Raw genomic sequence first — 10,029 nt, 5'->3', positions numbered from 1 at the left:
GTGACCTGGAAGTGTAAGATGAAATAAACCCTTTCCTCCTCCAAGTTGCTGATGGTCAAAGTGTTTTGTTGAAGCAATGGGAAAAAGCAAGCCGGGACAGAATTTAGTCCTGGGAGTGGAGTGCTGCTGCGACAAACCTGACCGTGTGGCTTTTTGTGCCTTTGGACTATTTGGGGAAGGTGGGGTGGAGTGTTTGGGAACTTGGAGTTGAAAAAGTCAACCAGTGTTCAGAACTTGATGAGCCATTCTTGTACAAGCTTTGATGACCGCTGTGTTGAGAGAAGTGTGGACCGTGGAGGCCTGGCTTGTGAACTTTCAGAGTCAAACGAGAACTATCTGGGATATTCCTGTGATATTTTAGAGTCAGAATTTATGGTTGGCGGTCAGCTGGGTGCAAGCATACGCTGTGATTAGCAGGGGACCAACATCACTGAGGTTAAACTTCTGCTTCCCTGGGAAAATGGGTACTGGCCAGTCAGGGCTGAAGAGCTGGCTGTGGTTAAGGAGATGTGAGCATCACAGAGGTGAAATCTGGAAGGTGTTTCCCCAGGCTCAGCGCATAGGAGCTCTGGTCCACAGGCGGCCAAGGCTGCACATCAAGCCACTTGTATTTCTTACAGTTGATTGTGTGTGGGTTTTGTTTGTTGGTCTTTTTGGTGCTGGGGATGGCACCAGTGGTAAGCGCGTACTCTACTGCTGGACTACACCTTCACCTTTAATTACGCGGTTGCTATTGAAGTCCTAGCTTCCTTACTAGAAACGCTTGCGTGGCCTTGTTCTGTGAACAGCCCTTCCACACACTAGATGCTTAAAAACATTTATTGACTGTCTAACGCTGTCACTGGCTGCACTAAGCATGTTGATCAAACAGCAGAAGGCCATGAAAGAAGCAGCTTGCTCCATTTGCAGGTTGCTCTTCCTGATTCCCTCATCTCTTTCCTCTATTCCTAATATTTATAGTTTTTTTTTTTTGTGTGTGTGTGTGTGTGTGTGTGTGTGTGCCTGAGGGTAGGTGCATATGTGTGTGTATGCATGTGGGAGCCAGAGTCAACACTGGCTAGCATTTCTCAGGCACCCTAGCATTTCTACATCTACCCTGATTGTCTGTCTGTCCGTCCGTCCCCCCCCCCCCCCCCCCCCCCCCCCCCCCCCCGCCACAGGTCTCTTACTGGCCTGAAGCTCACTTATCTGGCTAGACTGGCTGGCCAGTGAGGCCCCAAAATCTACCTGCCTCCACCTTCCCAGTGCTGGGATTACAGACACACACCACCAGAGTCAGCTTCTTTACGTGGGTTCTGGGGATCAAACTCAGGTCCTCCTGCTTGTGTGGGAATCATTTTACAAGCTGAGCCATTTTCCCAGCTCCATCTAATTTTTTCAGGATTTTTTTTCATATGTATGTGTGATGTATATGTGCGCATATTCATGTTTCCATGTGTATGGATATAAGTATGTGCAAACAGATGTGAATGTACATGTGTACACACATGTACAAGCCCAAGATTGCTGTTGTATCTTCCACCACTGTCTGTTTCCTGAGGCTGGCTTTCTCAGGTGACTCAGAGTTCTCGGATTGGCTAGTCTAGCTAGCTGGCTTCCCTTGGGGATGCTGTCTCTGCTTCCCAAGTGCCAGGGTCCCACCAGCTGCTGCACCTGCTTGGCTTTTCCTTGGGTGCTGAGGATCCGAACTCTGGTTCTCACACTTGCACAGCGAGTGCCTTATTCCCAGCATCCATCTCTTCAGTCCTGTCTAAACGTTTGCGATTCTTGACATAAAGCAACCTCTCCTTAAACCTGGTTTTCTTCTTTAACTTTTTGGAAAAAATCGCTGAAGTTCGCCCGAATCTAATGAAGTCTGGTTCCAAACAGGAAACTCAGTCTGGGCTTGTCCTCATACCCTCTCCTGTTGTAGCTGACAGGCATGCTCCAGAATGAAGAAACCTTCTCCAACATTTCCTTGAAATGTCTGGGCAGGGACATGTCCTGACGATAAGGAAATTCTGTCCATCCCAGACTGGCCCACACTTTCCTGAAGTGGCCTGACTTCCTGACTCAGATAGACTCACAAAGGGATAGTGCCTCTGACCAAAAATAAGTTTTAAAAATAAAAATATCGAGAGTTACAGATGCCTGTAAGGGAAATCCATGGGAAAAGGCAATATGATGATATAGAAAGCAGTAAAAAGACACTTTAAATTTTTCATGGACTTTGTTTATTGACTATGCTTCATTTAAAAATATGGTCATGTATCTCTTCTTCCTCTTTATTATTAATGGGTGGGAACATGATACTGTGTTTGCAGGTGTGTATGCAGGTATGTATGTGTGTGTGCAGGGGTGTGTGTATGTGTGTGTGTGTGTGTGTGTGTGTGTGCAGGTATGTGTGTGTGTGAGCAGGTGTGTGTGTATGTGCAGGTGTGTGTATGTGCAGGTGTGTGTGTGTGTGTGTGTGTGCATGCAGGTGTGTGTGTGTGCAGGGGTATGTGTATGTGGAGGCTGGAGGACAATCTTCGGTATCAGGCTGAGGTACACTGTCCCAGTTTCTTTGAGACGGGATCTATCACTGGCCTGGAACTCACCAAATAGGCTAGACTTGCAGGCCATTGAGCCCCGAGATCCATCGGTCCCAACCTCCTCAGCCCTGGGATTACAAGCATGCACTACGACACTAGACATTTTTATAAGGGTCCTGGGAATTGAACTCAGGCCACAAGATAAAGCACTTTACTAACTGAACCATTTTTGCCACCCTGGTCTGGGCCTTTATTTTTTTTATTTCTTATTTTTTTGGTATGGGTGTGTGCACAATCATGTCTGTAGAGGTCAGAGAACAGCCTGGGGTGCCAGTTCTTGCTTTGTGCCTTGTTTGAGACAGGTTCTCTTGGTTGTTTTACTGATGTCTACACAAGGCTGGCTGCCAATGAGCTTCTGGGGATTCTCCTGTCCCTGACATCTGTCTCACTGCAGGGGTGTTATCTTTACAGAGGCTTATAGTACTGTGTCTGCTTCCACAGAGGTTCTTCACTCCTGGATGGCAAGCACTTTACTCACTGAGGTATCTCCTCAGACCCAGAGGAAGGCTTTTGAAAGTTCACGAAACTAAAAAATATTTCTTCTGATTTATTTTTAAATAAATTTTTTCATATAATATATTTTGATCATATTCTTTTTCTTCTCTCAACTCCACCCAGATTCTTCCCACTTCCCTACCTACATGTTCTTTCTCTCAAAAAAAAACCCCTTCAATCTCCCCAAACAAAAATCAAAACAAACAACCCCAAGAAGACAAAAACCAAACCAAAACAAAAAGTTCATAAACTCAATAAAATCCTGCAGTCTGTTTTATGTGGCTAACTACTCCTGGACGTGGGGCCCACCTTAGAGTATGGTTGACCTACCCAGTGAGGTTCCACTGGAGAAAAATGATTTTCCCTTTCCCAGCAGCTATCAATTGCGAATAGCTTCTTCATTAGGAGTGGCTCTGTGTCCACGTCCCTTTCTCCATGCAGAGACTTTTGTCTTGTTCAAAGAAACCTCTTCAAAACCCACAGCCTATGTGGACATTTACATTATTTTCAGTTAATTCTTAGAGGTTCATTTTATACACTAGTTTTGGTATTAAAAAATGTTCTGCCTCCCTATGTCTTCGCTTACAGCCTAGTGCATGTAGACTGTTGATGAAGAACGTGTTGAGAGCTGGTCCTCTCCCCTTGGGCCTTATTTAGACACACATTGAAAACTTTTTATCTTCGTTCATCAAGTCACTTCCACAATTTGGACTGTTCAGACAAAACCACCCTTTAGTTTAAAAAAAAAAAAAAAAAGGCTGTGTTCTAACCTATCCCATAATCAAACATGACTTTTAGGTGGTCTTGCTTTGGCAGCCATGACCAAAGAAGTTCTTTTTGAGTTTTCCTGTAATAAGAAGAGGGTCAAGCTAGATAATTGGAGACAAGAATGAAAAAAAATGTTTCCTTGGGAGACAACTTGGTTGGTAAAGAGCATGCATGAGGACCTGAGTTCAGATCTCCAGCACCCATACACAAGCCAACCATGGTGGTGTGTGCCTATAACCCTAGCCCTGGGGAGGCAGAGACATCAGGCTCCCTGGAGCTTGAAAATCAGCTCCTCTTGCTGCATGGGTGGGCTCTTGCGGGCTCAGGAAATAAGGTGGAGAATGGTAGAGGGAAATATTCTCCACTGACCTTTGGCTTCCATGCACACTCACACGCACACTCACACAAACACGTACACACTAGAAACAAAATAAAAACGAAAAGGAAGTTGCCCACTGTGGCCAGTACTTCAGATTCATCTATTTCCCTAATAATGGCTCTCTAACCCCGTGCTCTGGGGTTCCTGACTTAGCTTCTGCATTTCAAGATCTGACGCACAATTTCCTGGAGTTTAATTGACATGTTAACTTTGAACCTTCAAAGAAAAACAGCTTTCACTCCCGCGACGTCACATATGCCTGAACGGCTTGCCTCTCATACGGAACAGGCTTGGCCACCTTTGCAGAAAATGAAATAACATTTTTTTTTTTTTCCCAGACGCGCTGAACATCAAAAGGACCAACCACCGCCTGAGTAGTGTTTAAAGACCAGCTTTAAAAATCAACAGAGGAACAAAAGCCAAGGTTTGGGCACAGCAAATGGTTACAAGAAACTTCGGTCTCGTCATGGAGTACAAACTCCACTTCAGTTTCACGTTGTGGGCACCCTGGGCTGAGTCTTCCCACGGCTTGTTTTATTCAGTGTGGTCAGTTGGAGTTGTCTCTGGCCCTGGGGAGGTGGAGTTAGCTTAGGCCACTCTGATGAGATACTCAGTAACAATGTCCTACGCTGATGCCAGGGAAGAGGCACGGCGCTCCTGTGAGAAGAACCCGGTGACCCTGTGTGGTTGGGAGTGTGGAATGTTTTCCACGGAGCAGAACGGAGCCGCAGGAGCCTGTGGGATTAGTCCAGCCTTTGTCACCCATTAAAACCTCAGTCTTCCATGACCCGCTCTCCGTGTCCCATTGGTTCTGGCCTGAGATGGGAGCTGGCTTGGACCTCGATCCTCCCACGCCGTGCTTCCTGCTTCCCTTTCTTGCTGAAGTGCCAAGTCTTCATCCCGACACCTGTCTGCATCCATCAGATACAGTCCTCTCCTGCTTTGTGTTTTTCTTCTTCCTTTCTCTTGCTCTCTCTCTCCCCTTACCCATTCTCTCCAGTCCTGGGAGGAAGCAAAAGTATCTATGGAAACATCCTATCTTTTATTCCTGTGAGACACGAACGCTTCCAGTTTATAACAAGACAGATAGGCTAGAAAACTTGAGGCAAAGGCTGTGAAGATGATGTATTTGTGTTGCAAGCATGACAATTTGAGTTTGATTTCTAGAACCCATGTTTTTTTTTTTAAAAAAAAGCTACGAATGGGCCAGTGTTCCTTTGTCTGTGAGGTGGCTGCAGCCAAGCCTTACACCTAGGTGACCCCTGGGATTCACTTGGTGAGAGAGCCCAACTCCTCCGTGCTATCCTCTGACCTCCACACATGCACTGTGGCACATACGTGTACACCCACTCCAAATAAATAAGAATTACATAGACAAATGAGTGTGTGTGTGTGTGTGTGTGTGTGTGTGTGTATGTGTGTGTGTGTGTTTAAAGATGGCATGCTGGTGCATGCTTGTAATCCCCATGCTAGGGAGGTAGAGAGAGGAGGCTCATGGGCCACCAGCACAATCATATCCATGAGTCCTAGGCCAGTGAGAAGCCCTGTCTCAAAAAAAAAGGTGGATAATACCTCTGGGACCACATCTGAGGCTGTCCTTGGGCCTTCACACATGTGTGTATATATCCTGTACACACACATGCATCCACGCATATGAATATGTACACACATGCACACACATATGTACAAGTATTAGAAGCAGATGAATTTGGTAAGTGAGAGAACAGACATGATGCTAAGAGTTATCCAGGGTCTTAGACCCCATGTCCCAGTGCCTGAACACTCTGTACCCACACAGTCATGTTGAAGAGGCAGCTCTGTGTGGCTAGGCTTTGTACCAGGGGACCTTGTTCCTCCAAGCATAACTGATGGAACTAGGACAAGAGACTCCAGGTAGCGCATGTCCTGAGGTGTGGCCTCCCAGACACAGACGAGCCCGGTTAACTATATTCTCTCCCTGAGAGATTTCAACAGGGACCAAATGAGAATGTCTTGTGGGAGGTGAAGCCGAAAGGCTGTCAGATTAAGAGAAGTGTAGGATGCATTAAGTAGGTCATCTTTATGGGGAGTGGGAGCTATGAGGTAGAGGAAAGATACACAGGAGAGCAGAGCAGTGAAAACCTGGCCACTAAGGGTCTATTTCTGCCTTAGCAAGAACCACTGTCCAGTTCAGCCTCTGTGGGACCCATGTTCTTAAAAGTTCATGACATTCTGGCTGGGGAGGTGGCTCAGTGGGAAAGAGTTTTTCCCATGAAAGTGTGAAGACCTGGGGTTGGATTCCTACTACCTATGTGAAAAGCTGGGTTTGATGTTGAGGTGGTGGTGGCGCACACCTTTAATCCCAGCACTCGGGAGGCAGAGCCAGGTGGATCTCTGAGTTTGAGGCCAGCACCTAGTAGTGTGGCAGTTTGAATGAAAATGGCACCCATAGACTCACAGGGAGTGGCGTTATTGGAGGTGTGGCCTTGTTGGAGTATTCATGGTCTTGTTGAAGGAAGTATGTCACAGGGGGGTGGGCTTTGAGATTTCAGAAACTCAAATAGGCCCGGTGGCTCACTCTCTCTTCCTGCTGGCTGGTCTGCTGTCTGAGGATCCAGATGTAGAGCTTTTAGATCCTTCTCCAGCACCATATCTGCCTGCATGCTGCCATGCTTCCTGCCATGATGTCAAGCGACTAAACCTCTGAACTGTAAGCCAGCCCCAGTTAAATGCTTTCCTTTATAAGAGTTGCTGTGGTCATGGCGTCTCTTCACAGCAGTAGAAACCCTAAGACAAGGCGCATGTGCGAAGGTTTGTTTCCAGGAGCATAGGCACCTGTGCCTACGCTACTGAAGAACATACCTCTCTCTCCCTCAGCAACTATTAACTGCAAATCAGTACCCAGCAATGCGTAGAGCCCCAATACGGTAACTTTTATTTATTTATCAACCAAGAGGAAAGTGTTCTTTTGAGGGAAAGCTCCTGGAAAGCATTCCCTTATGTCTTGGTTAGGTCTGGATCCGATGCCAGTCAACAAAAAGCAAGATGGGAATTAGTTCTTTCCCATAGACACATTGTGATTAATGACACTGGGATGCTGTTAGCAAGAAGAAGGTAGCAAAGCTGTTGTGCAGGCAGCCAACGGTCACACACAGGCTAGGTCTAGAAACAGATTATTATCTTTTTTGTAAGTTTCAAAAGATTTATTTCTACAAATGTATATGTGTGACTATGTGTGTGTATGCCACACATGTGTGAGTGCCTTTGGAGGCCAGTAGAGAGCATTGGACCCCCTGGAGCTGGAGTTAAAGGTGGTTGTAAGCCACCCTATGTGAGTACTGGGTACCAAACTCTGGTCCCCTGAAAGAGCAGCAAGTTATCTTAACTATGGTGTCATCTCTCTAGCCCCCTTTTTTACAATTAAGTAAAAAAAAAAATTAAACAGAGGGTTTTATGTAGCTCAGGTTGGTCTTTGACTTTCTATGCGGATGAAAGTGAGCCTGAACACCTTGTCTTTTTGTCCTGACCTCTCAAATGCTAGGACACCAGGCAAACACCACCATGTCTGCCTCTAGAAAATAGATTCTAAGCCGGAACTTTAGGTGTAAGATACTACATAGGATCAAATCCTGTGGGAGGACCCATTGCCTAGAGAAACAGGATGACTAGAAGCTATGTGGGGGCCATGACGCAATCCCTAAGCAGGAAAAGGAAGTAGCTGAGTACTAAGGAAATCTAATCACAACTAGACTAGTTGATAGCAGCAGTATGTTGGTTCACAACTTGTACCGAGCAATAAGGTTGGGGATGTGGCTGAGCTGCTGGAGGGCTTGGCGAGTGTGCACGAAGCTCAGGCTCTGATCTTCCAGCATGGCATAAAGCATACATGGTGATACACTCCTGTAATCCCAGCTCCAGGTAGGTGAAGACGAAGCATCAGAAACTCAAGGCCAACAAAAACCTTGGCCAGCCCTCTGGGACTCTCTGGAGAGTATTGCCCACTTGTATTTCCCATGCCAAACCAAGCTGTCCTAGCTTGCAGCCTACTGCCTTTCACAGCCAGTAAATGCAGATCATGCCGAGAATGCACAACCTTGGCAGAGTGGTTCTTTCTACTCAAGGGTGACCATGAAAATGCTGACAGCTGGCAGCCATCTGTTGGCTGCAGTTCTTACATCTGGAAAGCAAGTTTCTCCGTGGCAGGGGATCTGAGAGGTGTCAGTTTCTGCACATCATACTCATAGGTCTTTCTCTACGATCTCTGTGATGGACGGGGATGAGACTTAGGTCCATCTTAAGAAGGGACATACTGCCTCAACTGCTTCAGGGGAAGCCATTCTGATACTGGAAAGGCAGAGAGGTAGGGCTTTGGGGAGAAAGCTTGGGCAACTCCCTGCCAGCTACCAAAAACTTGTCATAGTCATGGGGTACCGGTGAGTATAGGCATGACGTAAGAATTTCCAAGAACTACTCTACAAGGGTCACAGATGAAGACTATTTATGAATTGCCTTTATTCTAAAATTAGACACTCTAGTTGGTTGTTTGAAACCATAAGTGCACTGTTTCTGTGTTCAGAAAGAGTGACAGGGTTCTTAATAAATGCATGGAAGACCACACTCTATCAGAAGTGTCATGTGATTTCAAAGTTATCAATTACCCCTTTTTCTTTTCCTTATTTATTTGTTCTTTTATTTATCAGAGTAGCAGGGATTGAACTCAGGGCCTTGTGCACACTAGGTAAGCACACTCTACCACTGAGCTTCATCCCCAGTCCTCAATTGCTCATTTTTTCTATTTTTCTTTTTAGAAGAATGCTTTACCATCTAGGTCCTTTATTTCTTTTTGTACATTAAGTCATGAACTCATAGGGAATGGGCTCCAGGATCTCAGGCTCCCTCCTGTAAGTTCCGACAACATGTGATTCTCTGGGTGGAGCAGACTGGAACTTCACTTGAACCCAGGTGCCTTTCCCTTTGGCTTCCTTCTTCTGATCATTTTCTTTCACCCATTTCAGGAAGCTGTCTTGGCTTTTAGAGTGTTCAATGCGCTCAATATGTACATTAATTCTCTTGGTAGGAATCTCGCTCTTAACTTCCTCGTTGTGGGATAATCTTTCTGTACACTGTAAAGATGTGTCTCTGCCTAAGGTGCCTTCTGATTGGCTTAGCAGGATTGAACAGCCAGACACAGAGGGAGTTGGACATACAGAATGGAGGAGAGGTAAAAACAAAACAAAACAACACACACACACACACACACACACACACACACACACACACACGGCAGAACATAGATTAATAGAAACAGGTTAATCTAAGTTACAAGAGCTAGTTGGGAACAAGCCTAAGCTAAGGCCAAGCTTTCATAATTAATAAGAAGTTCCCACATCATTATTTGGGCACTGGTGGTCCAATGAAAGTCTGACTACACTTGCTTGCTTACAATGATGCCCACAGCAGGCTGACTGATGTTGTAGACTCTTTCAGTTTTTCCATGGAGAATTTGCAACACCTCATGAATTTGCTTGTCATCCTTGCATGGGGGCCATGCTAATCTTCGCAGTCTTGTTCTAATGTTTAGTGAGCACTTAACTGTTCTTTATAAAAGCATTTCTTCCTAGAAGACGTGAAGGTGTGTGCATCCCAGTGTACATGATCTGGGATGGATCTGCTCAGGAGCAACCAACACCTCATCTCTTTATTTCATAAGAGAATCGAGTAATTTAGCCCTGGATTCCAGCCTAGAGTGGTTGCTTTCTTAATACCATTTAGGGCATTGTTCTGTTCTGTCAAAAGATGGGTCTTTAATAACGATCCACAAAGAATCAAGACTCT

General features: G+C 45.7%; 1 pseudogene; it reads right to left on the bottom strand.

Moving 5' to 3' along the window:
• Positions 1-9,691: 9,691 nt before the first annotated feature.
• LOC131925926 (U6 spliceosomal RNA) lies at positions 9,692-9,792 on the bottom strand (annotated as a pseudogene).
• Positions 9,793-10,029: the final 237 nt, after the last annotated feature.

Source organism: Peromyscus eremicus, chromosome 15 (assembly GCF_949786415.1).
Source record: "Peromyscus eremicus chromosome 15, PerEre_H2_v1, whole genome shotgun sequence".
In the NCBI taxonomy this organism is placed as follows: Eukaryota; Metazoa; Chordata; class Mammalia; order Rodentia; family Cricetidae; genus Peromyscus; species Peromyscus eremicus.
The sequence above is the reverse complement of the archived record's forward strand: the minus strand, read 5'-3'. Positions and strand labels throughout refer to the sequence as shown.